At 44.7% G+C, this 17708-nt stretch overlaps 1 long non-coding RNA gene across 1 annotated transcript in view; it reads left to right on the plus strand.

Annotated features, from left to right (window-relative positions):
- The first annotated feature begins 1805 nt into the window (after positions 1-1805).
- Positions 1806-17708, plus strand: part of LOC107122546 — a 74653-nt gene continuing 58750 nt past the window's right edge. The window contains exon 1 of the long non-coding RNA XR_001482925.1: positions 1806-1878. This is a non-coding gene — a long non-coding RNA (uncharacterized LOC107122546). The remainder of the gene's footprint in view (positions 1879-17708) is intronic.

Consider the following 17708-nt stretch of genomic DNA (forward strand, 5'->3'; position numbering starts at 1 on the left):
TTTTTAGCCTCGGGCTCACATATTTTTGTCTTGGCTCCAGAAGGTTGGCTCCAGAGCAAACAAATATATCCAGCAGCCATATCACCTGCTCACAACTTTAATGCCAGTAGCTCAGAAAGTAGAATTTTTGTTCACAGGGCTCCATAGCTTAGAAACAGGGGCGGATTAAGGCTCACTGGTGCCCTAAACACTGACCAGTCTTGGTGCCCCCAATCTTAGTGTCATAGCCTATGACACTGCACCTCGCCAACAAAAATAGAAGATAACCCTAGGGTGCACCATGATCAATGTCCACTAGTTTTATCAATTTTTTTTTTCAAATCTTTATTCATTTTTTTCCTTTTCACCCTTTCCCCAACTTTGTGGTACCTGCTTTGGCCCTGGTGCTCTAAGCATGTGCTTAGTCTGCTTAATGGTTAATCTGCCCCTGCTTAGAGAGAGCATTGGTTATCAGTGGTGGCGAACCTATGGCACAGGTGCCAGAGGTGGCACTCAGAGCCCTCTCTGTGGGCACGCGTGCCATCGCCCCAGCCAGGCCCAGACTGTCATTAAAGTGTGGAATTCTCTGCCAAATAATTTTAAGGAAATTAAAGCATTTGGGATTGCTTTCCTTACTTTGTCTGGATCATCTTAAGTTAATATATGAGTTGTTTTTTTTCTAAAGTAAAACCTCAGTATTCAGGTTAAATTGCCATGTTGGCACTTTGCAATAAATAAGTGGGTTTTGGGTCACAGTTTGGGCACTCGGTGTCTAAAAGGTTCGCCATCACTGGGTTAAATGATAGCATTGGAACCAGCTTTGGACCTTTCCAGTAGGAAAGGTGAAAACTGACTGGGGAGGGAAGGAAGGAAGGAAGGAAGGAAGGAAGGAAGGAAGGAAGGGCTTTTGAGCGGGGCAGTGGCCCCCATGACGGAAAGGAAGCACCCAAGGCACCGAAACGTATGAAGAGACGGAGGTGTACACGAAAGCTCCCATCTTGAATAAAAAGGGGTCGGTCTTAAAGGCGCCATTGGACTCTTCACTCTGTCTTACTGCTTGCCCACACCGCTGCCTCCCTCGATCTATACGACACCAATGTTCCCTCTAAGCTATGGAATCCTGTGAGCAAAAATTCTACTTTGTGAGCCACTGGCATTCAAGTTGTGAGCGAGCGGTTTGGCTCCTGCATCAGTTAGTTTGTTCTGGAGCCCTCCTTCCTGAGCTAGGACAAAAATCTGTGAGCCGGAGGCTAAAAAACTGTGAGCTGGCTCACACGGACTCAGCTTAGAGGGAACACCGCGAGTCCTAGACGGTCTTCCTCCGAATCCCTTTCCGGCACTTTCCGGCCTTTTCCGTCGTGGGGCGCGAGAGAGCCCCGACACCTCTGGGTGAGAGAGCCAGCGTTGCCGTCCGGGCCCCATTTTGTGCGCGAGCCCTTCGCGGGGGTTGGATGGCGGCGGCGGCGGCGGCTTCCCATTGGCCGCTCGCGTGTGCGTGTGTGCGTGTGCGGGGGGGTCCCACCAACCCGCTCCGTGGAGGGAGGGAGGGAGGGAGGGAGGGGGGAGGGCAGGCGCGCGCGGCAGCGGCTCCCACTCCATCGCTACCATACTGACGCCCGTGCCGTGATTGGGGACCCGTCCGGGCTCGCGCACGCGCGCACCCGACTCCCTCCCTCTTCGTCTCCCCCCCTCCCTTTTTACTCGCGCGCCGTCGTTTGGGCCGCGCCTGCGCACACGGGCGCGCCTGCTGAGGGGGGGAACGAGCGAGGGAGCGAGCGGGCCCCGACGAGCGTCGAAAGGCGGCACAAGCCCCGAGGAGCGAAAACCGAAGCAGGCGGGGGGGCCGGAGCGCGTCTCTCGCCTCACCCCGCCGGGGAGAATGTCGCGCCCCCGACACGGGTAAGCAGCGCTCGAGGGGAGGCCCGAGATTGGGAAGGAGCCGGAGAGGTGGAGGAGGAGGAGGGAGGAGAGTCAATGGCGGCGGGAAGGGATCGGCTCTGGGCTCTGTGTGTGTGTGTGTGGAAGGGGGGGGGGCTGTTGTTATTTTGCAGTCTCGTGGTTTGTTTGTTTTAGAAAGGAACAAATCCGACTTTTCCCCTCTCCCCCCCCCTGCTTTGAAAGGAAGAGGCTGATTCAAACCAGACCCCCTTTAGAATTGGTCTTTTTTTGGGGGGGGGGGAGGACGCGCAATGCTCAGCTTCTCAGCAAGGGTGCGTCGCCCCCACGAAGATTACACCTATGCGTCTCACTTTGTGGGCGGCTGGCCTTAACATCGGGACTTGGGCCGCCGCAGACATTCGTCGGCTCTGGGTGGTGGGCAACGCTCCCTCTAAGCTGTGGAGTCTTGTGAGCAAAAATTCCACTTTGTGAGCTACGGGCGTTAAAGTTCTAAGCGAGCGATTTGGCTGCTGCATAGATTAGTTGGCTCTGGAGCCATCCCTTCCTGAGCTAGGACAAGAATGTGTGAGCCAGAGGATAAAAAACTGTGAGTTAGCTCACACTAAGTCAGCTTAGAGGGAACACTGGTGGTGGTGGTGGGGCGTCCCTTCCTGAGCGGAGACCCCCAGAGAGGGGTGAGCCGGAGGCTAAGGAGCTGTCAGCTAGCTCGCACTAACACGGCTTAGAGGGAGCACTGGGTGAGGAGCTGAGATTTGGGGCGGGGGGGGTAGCGCTCAGTGCTCCCTCTAAGCTGTGGAGTCTTGTGAGCAACAATTCTACCTTGTGAGCCGCTGGCATTAAAGTTGTGAGCGAGCGATTTGGTTGCGGCATCGATCAGTTTGTTCTGGAGCCCTTCTTCCCGAACTAAGGCAAAAATGGGTCAGCCAGAGGCTAAAAAACTGTGACCTAGCTCACACTCACTAGGCTTAGAGGGAGCACTTGGTGAGGCGCTGAGATTTGGGGCGGGGGTAGCCCTCAATGCTCCCTCTAAGCTGTGGAGTCTTGGTGAGCAAAAATTCTACTTTGTGAGCCGCTGGCATTAAAGTTGTGAGCGAGCGATTTGGTTGCGGCATCGATCAGTTTGTTCTGGAGCCCTTCTTCCCGAACTAAGGCAAAAATGGGTCAGCCAGAGGCTAAAAAACTGTGACCTAGCTCACACTCACTAGGCTTAGAGGGAGCACTTGGTGAGGCGCTGAGATTTGGGGCGGGGGTAGCCCTCAATGCTCCCTCTAAGCTGTGGAGTCTTGGTGAGCAAAAATTCTACTTTGTGAGCCGCTGGCATTAAAGTTGTGAGCGAGCGATTTGGTTGCGGCATCGATCAGTTTGTTCTGGAGCCCTTCTTCCCGAACTAAGGCAAAAATGGGTGAGCCGGAGGCTAAAAAACTGTGAGCTAGCTCACACTCACTCAGCTTAGTGGAAACACTGATTTAGCCCTGATCCAGCGAGGTGGGGGATTACGTCCGAGAAGTCAGGCATTCCCGAAGCTCTTGTCTGAGAATCGGTCCGTTTCCCCTCCCCTTTACAGGTCGGGGGTTTGTTTGTTTGTTTGGCTGCCTCAGATTTAATTAATAATCCAGAAGGTCTGCCAGGAATGCTTTTTTGGCAGCTGGGGTGGCCAAGCTAACAAAAGCCAGGTTCCATTTACAATGTTTTAACTCTGTTTCCCTTTATATACCTATACCTAATGCTTTCCAAAGATATGTGTGGACGTTTTGGCAAAAAATATATATCTGTGCTTGGTCCTTTCAGAATCATTGGCAGGGACCTTGGCTGTGAGAAGCTGCCCTTTTCTTGCCTCTCTCCCTGTTAAATCTGGTGTCGGTTTTATACTTGGATGCCTTCCTGGAATCAAGTGGTGCCTCTTTCAGCACGGGAGGGGGCCCCCCTTCGTTTGTAGTGTTACTTCTTAATTAACAAAAACTATGTCACATCCTTTCTGCTACGCCCGCCAAAGTAAACAGTGACTATTAAAGGAGATGATAGCCGTCACAATTAGAAACATTTGTGGAGTTTCAGTTGTCGGATGTTCATAGTTGGGCTGGTTGTCTGCACTATGATACAGGAAAGGGTTAGGAAATTCAGTAACAGTTATGGTGGATCATTTGGAAATTAGATCAGAAGGACTTGTTTCCAAGAAAGGAATGGGCTGCTAGATTTTTTTTTTAAGTGAGAGCAAATGGCCCTGGAAACATTATGTTCTGTTGTTTTGAAAGTAGAGGTTGGATTCGCTTGTCTTCTTTCTGTCAGATAGTCACTGTTAAATAGCTTTACTGATGTGAGGTTAATTTTGGTTGTTTATATATTGCATGATGAAAACTCAGGTCTGGCTTGATCTTTGTGCTTGCCCAGTTGTGTGTTTGTAAGAAATTGTGTGGCAACATTTCCATAGAAGGAAAGCTGGTTAGTGTAAGAAAGACAGTAGGTGACAGAGGTTGTTGTTGTTGTGGACCACGTTGGATGGTAGTACTGTGTGTTCTGGTCACTTGGCAAAGCATGTTGCACTACCAGGAGTGGCCAACCTGCATTATAGGTGCCAAAAGTGACCTGGCAGTGAAAGGGTGTGTTACACCTGGGCAGGAGGATCCTTAGCATTGAGTCAGCTCCACATGTCTGTCTGTGCAATGCTATGCTGTTGTCTACTTCCTAGCTCAGTGAAATACAGGGGAAAGCCTAAGGAGTTGCATGGTGTGTGTTAATGCACCCTAGAGCTCCACCTCTTCATTCTTAGGGCTGGTTACTTGCCCAGGTGGGTTGGCTATCTCAACCTTACATTGGTTAACCTTTGTCCTCTCTTTGGCAGTGCAATCCTATGCAGTTATTGCAACCCAAGCCCACTTTATTTGGCCAGAGTAACTCTACTGTTAAGTGTAGTGATACTTCACAAGAACACTTTCCAGTTTGTCAGTAACATTTACGAGAAGTTTAACAGATACATTTTGTATTCCAAATACATGACTTGACTTGCAGTTGGTAACATTCTCCTCTAGAAATAATGAATTTGGCACAGCCCCAAACATCCTGATGCTGCGCTCCTTTTATGTAGGATTTTGGAATCCATCTGAAGCTAACAGAGAATAGATAGACATTTGTCTAAAACTTGGTTGCTGCTCTTCTCAAAACAGAACATTTCTTAACCTAAAACAGATGGGTACCAAAAAAAAATTCCCCTAAATTGAACTTTATTAAGCAACATGTCTGTGTGCTGAATTCACATTTAGACTGTCAGTCTACAGATTTCTTAGAATGGTCGTATGTTTTTACACTTGTCTTTAAGTCCAGTTGATTCAGAGGGAGTTTACTGCCAGGCAATGTTCCCTCTGAGCTGTAGAGTCTTGTGAGCAAAAATTCTACTTTGTGAGCTGTTGGCATTAAAGCTGTGAGCGAGCGATTTGGCTACTGCATAAATTAGTTTGCTCTGGAGCCATCCTTCCTGAGCTAAGACATAAATGTGTGAGCTGGAGGCTAAAAAACTGTGAGCTAGCTCACACTAGCTCAGCTTAGGGGGAACACTGCTGCTAGGTAAGTAGCTTAAGATTCCAGTTGTGAGGCTACCCTAGTACAAGCCATTTAGTCTGAAATGAAGGAATGTATTGACTTATTTGGCTGGGAGAATATGGAAGCACCCTAGTATATCTTATCCTTTGTTTTAAATCAGAGTTGTGAGAGCCCCTGCATTCATTTGACAGGTAAAAATCTGCACCCAGTTGCCTTTGCCTAGGGTTTAATTTCCAGACATGACGTGTCCAAACATGGTTCCTGGATATATGTGAAAATGTTGCATGTATACCAAACAGTATGATTAAGTTCCTTGATGATCTGATGGACAGCAGTTACCTTCCTCCTATGTATGAATTTGCCTGAGTTGTTAGGAAGCAGAACCCATGAATGAGCTAATTACACAACCTGCTTGTACCTGTATCTATGCATGAGAAACAAAACATCCCAAGTCCTGGATTTTCCCAGCAAATTGGTGGTGGTGGGAAGGGCTGTCAAGTCACAGGAGATGTTCAAGGTGGTTTGTCATGGCCTGCCTCTGTATAGCAACTTTCTTGGTGGTCTCCTATCCAAATGTTAACTAGGGCCGACCCCTTAGCTTCTGAGATCTGATGACAGAAGGCTAGCCTTGGGTATCCAGATCAGGGCAAGTTGTTGGTTCTCTTCCCCTTAGATCATGTAATCATGAAGAACAAAGTGGCATCTTTAAGAACAACGAAGTTTTATTCTAAGGCATAAGCTTTCATGTGCATGCACATGAAAGCTTATACCTAGAATAAAACGTTGTTTTTAAAAGGTGCCATTGGACTCAAACGTTGTTCTGCTGCTTCAGAGCAATACGGTTACCCACCTGAATTTATTAGTAGAACTTTACCATGCAAGAAAGTGTCTCTCTGAGAAAGGTGGGATATAAATAAGGTTAATAAATAACTAAACATTCATGGGAAGTGTTGACTTCTTAATGATTTCTTTAAAAATATTGAGTCCAGTGGCACCTTTGAGACCAAGCAAGTTTTATTCTGGGTATAAGCTTTCGTGAAGAAGCGTGCCTGCACACAAAAACTTATACCCAGAATAAAACTTTGTTGGTCTTAAAGGTGCCACTGGACTCAAACTTTGTTCTCCTGCCTCAGATCATCGTGGCTACCTACCTGAATTTTTTAAAATATTGTTATTGAGAGCTTTGAAGAATCAACAAGCTGAAAGAGACCTTAAAGGTGAAGCTGGTGAAGCTTTTTGAAGGACATTTTGTGCTGGACTTAAGTTGTAAATACTGAAGTAGCACTGATAAGGCTGCCTTTCAGGTATGATAGAAGTTGGACTAAGATATGATTAGCCCCTATAAAAGATTAGATTGTCTTTAGCATAACAAAAAAGAGAGTGATGGGAAAGGTTTTTGAAGGCCATCATCAAGACTACATAGACTGCAGGAGAGTGTGCTTTAAGGAGTAGAAAGATAGGTTTCAGTCAATCCATAAATGGTGTGAATTCAGGTTACAATAACTAGAACAACTTGCCAGTGCCAACCGAGGTTTTGGAATTTCCTTAACAAAAGATAGTAAGGCAGAAAATGAACCACATCTGTGCATATGCTTGATCTGGTGTTAGACATTCCAGCATTAAAGTAAAGGTAAAGGCTCCCTTGCTCGAAAGCCAGTCGAGTCCGACTCTAGGGTTGCGGTGCTCATCTCCAGCATTAGCATTTAATTAAAAGTATTTCAGAATATTATCCTGATCGTTGAAGTGCTGCTTATGACACTGTTGAATTTAATCAGAGTACTTGATTAGAAACACTGGGTCTTTTTTTTTTAATTGGATTTATATACCGCCCATGACCCCTAATGGGTCTCAGAGCGGTTTACAGTGTACTACTAGTATAGTAGTAGTTAACCTACCTAGGGCCACACATTTCACAGGGGGGGGGGACTAACTACCTACCGACACTCTATTTGGCGGCGCATTATGTCTTCTTCCGGCAGGCTACGGGTATTGTTCTGGCGTCTTCGGGTTAACTGGCGACCATCTTCGGCAGGCTCGATGTTTCCTCCTCTGCGTGCGACTGCTTTCCGGCTGCAGCTTCCAGCTTACGTCCTTTAAAGAAAATTTGTCAGAAATCAGATACGGCAACCTTCCCTCTCCTCTTTTGTAGAAAAAGCCCTTATTTCATGACGTGGGAAACATGTAATCAGGCTTTCCTGCATTAAAAAACCAACACTTTAAAGCAGCCACATCGGACTACTAATTTGGTTGGGGAAGTGAGTATTCAATCCTTTATTCCATACCTTCCCCCCATTTAAATTGCCTCTGCCAGCTTGCTCAGTTTCAGGGAAACTCGGGGTACAGATGATGTTGCGCGTGTATGTAGGGGGGGTGCAATATAGATAAGGCACAGGGCATTGGAGGAAAGGGTCAAACACTCCTTTTCATGAGGGCTGGAGATCAAGTTTGGTCCATAGCCATATTGTGTGTGGGTTTTTTAAAATAATGATATCTTTGTTGTCGAAGGCTTTCAACCTGGAAAATCTACAACAGCTAATGATATCTTTATTCAGCATTGTATATGTAACCGTCAGCTGAGCAAGCTGCCTTTGGGGATCATGTGTTAGTCCTAGCCATTTGATGTCAGGAGAGATGTCATAGACAGCACCCTTCCACCCTAAATAATTGCCAGCAGTCTTGGTATACACCTTTTATTTGGTGTTGCAAAAACCATAAGTACACTTTGTCTGGACATCAGACTTGAAGGTATGCTAGTGAGTAATGGACAAAACAGCAGTAAGAACTGCGTACTGCAGATTAACGTTGTGGCATCTCAGTTGGATGTTCTGTCTTCTGTGGATGTCCCCAGATGCTGTGTTTAAAGCTTAGCAATATCACATTTCATAGTTTGCAGAATAACCCAGCAAATCTCCATTCTGGGCAATGCAGTATCCAGTCCACTGCGTGTAGCGAAAGGGAGGATGATAATAATGCTTGCAACAGCTGAGATGGCCTTGTTGCTGCCACCCCAAGATTTTAAAGGGTGCATGATATATGCTCAGTTCTGAAGAGGGGACGGTAAGGAATTGAAACCAACTAATTGCAGGCAAGTGTCTTGAGAAGTCATTTGTTGTTTTCACTTATGGCAGTGACGTTCAGCTAAAGCAGGCCTGCCCAACGTAACATCCGTGGACTGATTGTTTCCTCTGACCTGTCTCTTTGCAACATCTTGAGTAGACTACATATCCGTGATTTGCAACCTTCTCCCATATCTGCCCAAGGCCAATCAAAAATAGCAATGGATTCGGGAGGTTGCCTGCATCACTGTATCTGCATCACTTCTCTCCCTAAGATTCAGGGGTGCATGGCAGAGTTGACACTGATTATTTTTTTCCCCTCCAGCTTGCTGCTGCCAGCCAGCTGTATTACTTGGGCCAACAGCATAAAAGGCTCCTTCACTGGTATGAATTACTGGGAGAGTGAAAGCCTAGCATGCTGTTGGTGAATTTAGTGAGGGGGAGGGGAAGCAGAAACTAAGAAAAATAGAGGGTTTTGGAAGAAAAAGGGAAGAACAGAGGTGGGAAGGCAAAGAAAGCGGTGAGGTGGTCCGATTAAAAGCAGGAGTGAATGAATGAGAATGCTGAGAAGAATATAGATTTAAGAGCATATATAGCAACTGGCCTGAGGACAGAGGGGGTAGCTTGAATAAAAAGATACAGGGAGACCTGTAGGCTGAGGAAAGGAGGAGGAGATAACTGAGAAATGCAGGTATAGAGATGTGTGCACTGGGAGAAAAGGTCAAATGGTAGATAAGAAAACAGGAGCTGAGGAATGGTGCTTCAGAGGCATCTGTGGTGGTGCAAGGAGAGGAGAGTGCATGGAGGGAAAGGAGATGGTTGAGAAATGGATCTGCAGATGTCCTTGTGACTAGAGGAAGCAGAAAAGGGGGGGTAGTGGATGGAGGTGCAGAGAAAGGGAGCTATGTGGTGTTGAGAGTGAAGAGAGTGCTGTGGTTGTTGTTGTTCAGTCGCACAGTCGAGTCCGACTCTTCGCGACCCCATGGATCATCTCCCGCCAGGAGATGTGGAATAGAAATAGAAATGGAATAGAATAGAAAGGAAATGAGAAGGGTTTGGAGAGACGGTGGATCTGTTTAACAGAATGGGGGTTTAGTTAAGATTGTAGCACAGCAATTCTGTTCTACAGTTAAACCTGTAATATGGCTCTTTTAAGTTAGGGACTACAAATGCTTTTGGAACAATTTTGTGTATCGCTGAATTAGGCTCACGTTTATTTCTGTTTGGGAGGTGGGGTAGTGAAAACTGGCATTGGGCCATCTCTTTGCTTTGCCTTGAGATGCCTCATTACCATTTCTCTTGAACCTCTTCTTTGCAGATTGAGCCCTGGTTGGGTAGCAATATCATGCAGACACAGGGGAGGGGGAGTTGTCACTTTCCATTGGTAGAATCATGGGTCCTCTCCATTAGATGTCATGTAAGTAATTTCCACACTGAGGTGGCTCTGGCTGGTGAATAAAGAATCACATTTTACTTACTACAGTATATTACTGTTTGAATCCTGGGAAAATCCAGTATATCTGAAACAAAAGCATTTCCTTGAAGGCATGTGTCTGGATTCTTCACAAGGAACGAGAAACAACTGCACAGTTCTTATGTTGAAGACTGATGGGGGAAAATACCTAATATACCTCTGTGATATACACTAGGAATTGAAGACTGTGGGTATGGAAATGCACATTGGTAGACGTATCATGGCCCCGGTCGCACGGGCTGGATATCGCGGGGGGAAGCGTGGCTAATTGCCCCGGCGCAGTTTGAGCCACAATTACGCGATCAGACGCGTGGCGGCACACCACGGGTCCTTCCCTTGGCGCCGGCAGGTAAACGAGGGACCAGAGGGAAATGCCGCGCACCAGCACGATCACACCACGGGTGTCTGGAGGCAGCCCGTGGCGAACGTTTACTAGTACCTTGGAGGTACTAGTTTTTAAATGTGCATTGTCTGCGGTAAACCACGGGTGCACTCCACTTCCCAGATGTTGGGGTGTGATCGTGCCCGGATAATCCGCCCACCATCCGTGCCTCTCCCGTGGCAGCTTTGCCATGTGACTGGGGCCCATGTTTCCTGTGGTGGTTGCAATGCATTGGATCCTACCAGCTTTTCTGCTAGTACAAGATGAAGAAGGGATGATCTTACCTGATCCTCCTCCCCAGTGCATTCTCACCCTGTGTGGCAGTGGGGGTTGTTGTCCATGTTGGCCCTACTATTTCTGGCTCGGTCTTTTTAGGGGTTGGAAGGGTCTTCTCTGCTCTCTTGTACCCGTTAAAAAGCTGGTAAAATGTAACCCACTGACCAATGTTCCCTCTAAGCTGTGGAGTCTTGTGAGCAAAAATCCTACTTTGTGAGCTACTGGCATTAAAGTTGTGAGCAAGCGATTTGGCTACTGTATAAATTAGTTTGCTCTGGAGCCATCCCTTCCTGAGCTAACACAAAAATGTGTGAGCCAGAGGCTAAAAAACTGTGAGCTAGCTCACACTAACTCAGCTTAGAGGGAACACTACCACTGACATTAGATGATCCAGAAACTGAAGGCAGGGTGGAGTACCCATTCGTTTGCTGTGCTTGCTCACTTTAAGTGTTAATAATGGATGCCAGATAAGTCAACATCAAGTCTGAATTCTTGCAAAAATATGGATAGGGCTTTTATCTTGGAGGCTCTCCAATTACAAAACTTGGTGGCTTGGCTGTAGCATGTCAATTGATCATTGTACTCCTCTTTGCCATACGAGTTATAATTCGGGGTGGAAATTACTGAACAAAAATTATTTCTGAAAAATTTGGTTCTGGTTTAAATTAGACAGTTGTGACATAAAAGAAATAAAAACAAACATCTGTTGCCTAAAAAAAAATTCTTTCAGCCCTGACCTGAATAGCCCAGGCAAGGCCAATCTCGTCAGATTTCGGAAGTTAAGCAGGCCTGACCCTGGCAAGTATTTGTATGGGAGACCTCCAAAGAATACCAGGGGCTGGGAGCCAGAGGCAGGCCATCAAGTCACTTCTCTGAACATCCTCCACGCCCCAGTAGGAGTTGCCAGAGGTCAGCATGTCTTCCAGGCACAGTCATGCACATGCGTGCAACAAACACACACACAATGCAAAAAAAGAAAGAAAATTCTTTCTATCCACTAGTAGCCTTAATGGTTTGTTGCTGTTTCTCCCACTTGTCTAGCGTTACAGTGTCAGATCGTTTTTGCATGGCCACTCAGAGTATATACTGTGATACTTGAAGATTTGACTTGTGTTTTGGACATAGAAAAGGATGTGTTCCATAGTGATGTGTCAAGCAGTTCTGGAATCTTTGGTCCAAAAACTAAAAGGGTTTTTCACATAACATGACTATCAAGTGATTCATACAACACAATGGAATGAGGATCATGTATTGGAAGAAAATTGTAAGACCTGTTGGGGAAATGTATGGGGGGGAATAAACCCTAATCTACTGCTAAATAATCTCACTAGTATACTGCTATTGCTTTCATAACTAGAGTGTTGCCAAGAAGGATATATAAAACAAGAAAACTTTTGTTTCCTTTGTTGCCTCTGGTTGTATACCTGCAAACGTTTGCTCATAGAGCTGTTAGTAAATGTCTTGTATTAATCGTAACAGAATGTTGTAAGCTTCAAGAAGAAATTTAAGAATTCCCAGAAGTGTTGCAGTATTGCATAACGTATAGCAATAAGCATGTGATCATTAGTGTGGCATATAATAAAAGCAGCAGCACGGCTCCTCTGAAGTCTAGACTGTGATTTGTAATCTCTCCCACAATGTGCCAGCTGAATCTTTCAGCCAAGCTATAATTGACTGCAAAGAACTAGGAAATGCTTTCTGCAATAATAATGCTAATAATAATTTTTAAAAAAACTAAAAGTTTTTGGGTACATTTCAGTCTGAGTTGATTAACTTAAATCATTGCAACTTAAATAATTGATTTAAATGACCAATAAAGGCAGTTTTAAATTATTTATTTAAATCAGTTTTTTTTCTACTGCATATATTTTGTATATTAGGCAGATTGAACAAGTGTGCATGCTCATTGGTGGTTATAGAATTACAACTGCATAAAACCTTTTAGACTACTTAAAACATGGTCAGCATGGGAGGAGGGTCACACCATCATAGACTGGGCCAGGCATGGGCCATTTCATGTAGTAGATGAGGATTTTTTCAGTGGAATGCACTTGTACAAGTGGATCTTGTCTGCTTTCTAATTCCAACAATAGCTCCCTGTGAGCCACCAAAATCCTATGCTGAGGACTGAAGGATTCTTGGAAACAAATCCACTAAAAATGGAAACTTAGAAACAGTCACCATTCCCTCTTTCACTGACCAACTTGATTCTTTACAAGTGTTTTTCTGTCTCTCCAATAGCAATAATTGAATTAAATATATTAGGAATAGAGATGTGAAAACCCAGGAAAAAAACAACAGAAAAATATCAGGGGGAAAAATACAACTACTCTTCCTTTTACCAAGATACGTTTTGGATGGTGAATTGTCCTGTGTTTTTTACAGGGAACTCTGAGAATTGGTCTGCAGTGCGTACTGTATTCACACAGAGCAGGTCCCAAACTTAGTGGACCTCATTGCTCTGGAGAACCTAGGAGTATATGCAGAGTATGCCCAACATTCCTTGCAGCATAGCGAGAAAATATTAGATGGGTGGTGGTATCCATCCTTTGATGGATGGTGGTACCCATCCTGAGCCTTCGGGGTAGGGCGGGATATAAATCCAAGGATAAAGATAAATATAAAATTGAAAGACCTGTCCCTTGTTCTCCGCTGAAACTTTGACTTAGGAATGATTAAGAGTTTCAAGGGAAGTCAGGCAATGTGTGTGAATCAGATATGCATTAGGGCAGCAGAGTTCAAAAGTCTCAGCTTCATGTCAGACTTGTTTGAAAGATTTTAAAGAGTCTGGTTTTGTCAACAGCTGCTACAAAATGCACATGTTGTGAAAGATTAAAAAGCAGTTTCTGAGATCTTGTTAGTCAATATATATATATATATTTACTTGATTTTCTGGCAGAGACTATGGTTTTGCCAATTCCTAAGATCCCAGTTTTAGCACTTCACATTTGCTTTGAAGATTTCAAGTACTTCTGTCTTGCATTTACATAGTAGAGGCATTACATGGTTAGTTAAATTATTTGGTGCCGAAAGAGTAAAATAATAGAAATTGCACTATTAGTTGCCAAATCAAGCATTCCTATAACATTCTGAAGTGAGGAACAGAAGTTGCTCTTGACATATGTTTGGTTTTTTGGGACAAGAGCTTATTAATGTTATAAATATTAAAAGATGTGTGAAAACGAAGGTATGTGTGTTTCATACAGAGTGTCCTGGGTTCAGGCTTGGGCATCTCCAGTGAAAATGATCTCAGGCTGGGAAGGGCTTCTTCCTGAGAGCTTTGGAGAATACTGAGCAAGATAGGTTGGTGATTCAACTTAGTATAAAGTAGCTTGATGTTTGAGCGTTTTTTCCGTTAAGAATACAGTCTTCATAAGCATTGCTATGAATTAAAAATTGATTTGAAAAAGAGTAATTACATCGATAGGAGCACGTTTTTGATAAGAAGTGCCCTTTAGAATTTTGCATCTTTCCAAAAATCTTTCCAATATGAACCCATTTGGCTCACCCTTGGATAAGAAATTCAGAACTCTGCTCTCTAGTGGTGAGATTGGAGACAGCCATAGAACTCACTAACAGAATGAGACAGTGGTCCAGTTATTTGGCAGCTCCTTTCAGCCATGGCTCGGAAGGCCACTACCAGCTGGGAATAATATGCCACGCTTAAAGGACATGCTATATTTAGGGTTTCCCTGGCCAAAGAACTATGAATAAATTCTTAGTGGTGCAGTTGCATGCATAGAGGGAAGCCTATTATAGTTAGCATCCCAATCTTAAATGATTATGCCCTCATCCAGGGAGGGCAGTTTGCGTATGGAAGCACGTTTCTGCATATGTAATGCCTACTAAATTGGGGACAGTGTGTGCAAACGGTGTGGTGGGCACAAGTCTGGCTCTGTATGAGTTCATTTTGCATCACATCTGTAGAAGCAGGGGGACTTGTAGGGGGCATCTCATTTCCCCTTCCCCTGCTAGTTCCTCTTTTCCCTTTCCTGAAAACCCCTATACCCTCTCCCCCTTTGATATGCCACAATCCTTTTAGAAGATGTTTTCTCTTAACTGTGCAAATGAGCAAAAGCAGCTGCTTATTGGAAGGAAAGGATTCATTTTCTATTGTTTAAGCAACATGAAGCCTTCTGCTGAAACACAGCTAAGTCAAGTGGATTTCAGTAACAAGGCTGTCATGGAAATTGATGATTTCAAAGATGCTGAGAATTGCCTGCCTGAGTTAGCGGGAAAAGTAGCAGTGTTACAACTGGAAGGGAAACCCCCATGCCTCTTTGGTGTAGTGGTTAAGAGTGGCGGACTCTAATCTGGAGAACTGTGTTTGATTCCCCCCCTCCTCCACATGCAGCCAGCTGGGGAACCTTGGGTCAGTCACAGTTCTCTCAGAGCTCTCTCAGCCCCACCTACCTCACAGGCAATGCTCCCTCTAAGCTGTGGAGTCTTGTGAGCAAAAAATTCTGCTTTTTGAGGTAATAGCATTACAGTTGTGAGCAAGCAATTTGGCTGCTGCATAGATTAGTTTGCTCTGGAGCCATCCTTCCTGAGCTAAGGCAAAAATGTGTGAGCAGGAGGCTAAAAAACTGTGAGCTAGCTCACACTAACGCAGCTTAGAGGGAACACTGTTCAGAGGGTGTCTGTTGTGGGGAGAGGAAGGGAAGGAGATTGTAAGCCACTCTGAGTGAAGGGCAGGATATAAATCCAACTCTCCTCCTCCTCCTCCTGCTGGAAGCTAGACATCTTCTCAGCTTTGTGACAGCATACCTTTCAGAGCTCCTGAATTTTTGTTCTCAGCATCTCCAATAAATCAGAGAGATTTACAGTGCAGTTCTGAACAAGAGTTGCATCCTTCTCAGCTTCTTGAGTTCAATTCATGAGATACCAGACAGCCCCCCACCTTGTTAGGGCAGTCTCTTTAGCTCGCCTTAAAGCCATTCCCGCCAAAATATTACAGAGCAGATTTAGTCATATTCCATATTCAGATCGCCTTTGCCCTTGTGGTCAAAGTAAAATCAACACTGTTTCACAAAATATTAGAATGTAGGGTTTTTACTGTTTTTAGGAACGGTTAGATTTCACCAGTTTTAGCACGTCCTTTGTTTAGTAAACTTAAAGGGGATAATATTCCCTGTCTGTGCTGGACAGTGACCCAAACACAGCCTACTTGGGTTGCCAAATATCTGTCTAGCCTATTTTCCAGGTTAATCATTTTTCCAGTTTAGTGTAGTGGTTAAGTGCGCGGACTCTAATCTGGGAGAACCGGGTTTGATTCCCCACTCCTCCACTTGCACCTGCTGGATGACCTTGGGCAAGCCGTAGTTCTGATAAGAGATGTTCTTGAAAAAGAGCAGTTTCTGTCAGAGGTTTCTCAGTCCTACCTACCTCACAGGGTGTCTGTTGTGGGGAGGAGAGGGGAAAGGAGTTTGTAAGCCACTCTGAGACTCCATTGGGTATTAAAGGGTGGGGTATAAATCCCATCTCCTTCTTCTTTCAATCATTGCTCAAGATCGTCTGATCTTAGGAGCTCTGAAAAGGAAAGTAAGTTAAGTTGACTTCCATGTATGTAGACGCATGTAACTATTTAGGATTGCTCTGTTAATCTGGAGTGAGTTTACTAACCTCTCAAAAATAGTCAAAATAAAGTAAAATAGTCTCAAGAAATGGAAGAAATTCTATTACTAGAAAGCTTCCTTTTTTGGTTTTCACTTTAGTATTTTTAAAATAGTTCCCTTCCCCTTCCTATCAAATGCATGTTACTTAGTAAAATAGGGATCCATTCCTTCAAATAATCCTTTAAATGTTTTGTATTTAGTGTGGGTAAATTCAGGGTTTGGGTAAGGTGTTCAAGCTTCAGAGTTGCTTTCTCCAGAAATTCAGCCATAGGTTTATTCTCTGCCCTTTTAGAGTCATGCTGCATTACTTCTTTTCCAGTTCACACCTTTAAGTGCAAAAATATTGGTTTATGTGGAAAACTCTTCTGGTACAATCAACAAGAACAGAAAGGGTAAACTCAGCTGAGGAAGGTCAAATTACAGATGGCAACTTTAAAGTCTGAGTATGTCCAGTAAGGAGAAACAAGAAAGCAGTTTTAAATGTCAAATTAAGCATCTGCTTAGCAGCTGCAGAAGTTTTATTAATTAAGTAAGTTAAGATGTGGCACTCTGACTTTCTGTGCATAGATTTCTCACCTTATTCCAAAAGCTGAGGGTGAGTTAGCTTTCATACAAATTGAAAGTATATTGCCATTGACCACAATCTAAACTATATATTTTTTTATTTAATTCATTTATAACACACATTTCCCCTCAAGGGGGATCCACAGTGGCTGACAGCATCCTCTTCTCCATGTTATCTTCACAACAGCCCTGTGGGGTAGATTAATCTGGGAGAGTGTGGCGGGCCCAAGGTCATCCGGTGAGCTTCCATGGCACGAGTGGGGGTTTGAACCTGAGTCTTCCAGATACTAGTCTGACACTCTTAACCACTACACCACACTAACCATGCCTGGCCTTTTCTCACCTTCTCTTCCTTCCCCTTTCTCATTGAAGCCATCTTGAACCACACCAATATTCAAGTATTTATAAAAATCTTCCCTTTTACTGAAGAGAGAATTGCCAGACTCGCACTTAACGTATATATATTCCTCTTCCCAACAACCAGAATTCCTTAGCAGACAGCCCTTGCTTTCCCCAATCCACATGGGGAGCCACCTGAGGGTGCAGGAATATTAAATGTCCACAGGCAGGCGGCTGCCTCAGTGCACCCGCTGTCATGCTTATGCATAACATTATTAACTTCCACTGTTGACTACAGATCTGAATTCTGCCAGCATCTCTATTTCCCTCTTTTTAGCTAATTTCCAAGTAGTCTGAGTAACCCTACTTCAGGGTTGTACCTAATCAGCAGGATGCTAAAGCAAACTAGAGAGTGAATCTATTATTGTTTTCTGTGTAAGATGGCCAGTTATATTTGCACGAACCAGTAAGTGATGGAACTGAATGACAGAGGAATTGGCAATTAGGCGGGCAGGAGAGATTTTGATTTGTTAGGAGGCAGTTACAAGGGATGGAGAGTCCAGTCTCTCCCCCCCCCCCCCCCCAACCAC

The sequence above is a fragment of the Gekko japonicus genome, unplaced genomic scaffold (assembly GCF_001447785.1).
Source record: "Gekko japonicus isolate JY-2015 unplaced genomic scaffold, Gekko_japonicus_V1.1 scaffold1137, whole genome shotgun sequence".
Taxonomy (NCBI): domain Eukaryota; kingdom Metazoa; phylum Chordata; class Lepidosauria; order Squamata; family Gekkonidae; genus Gekko; species Gekko japonicus.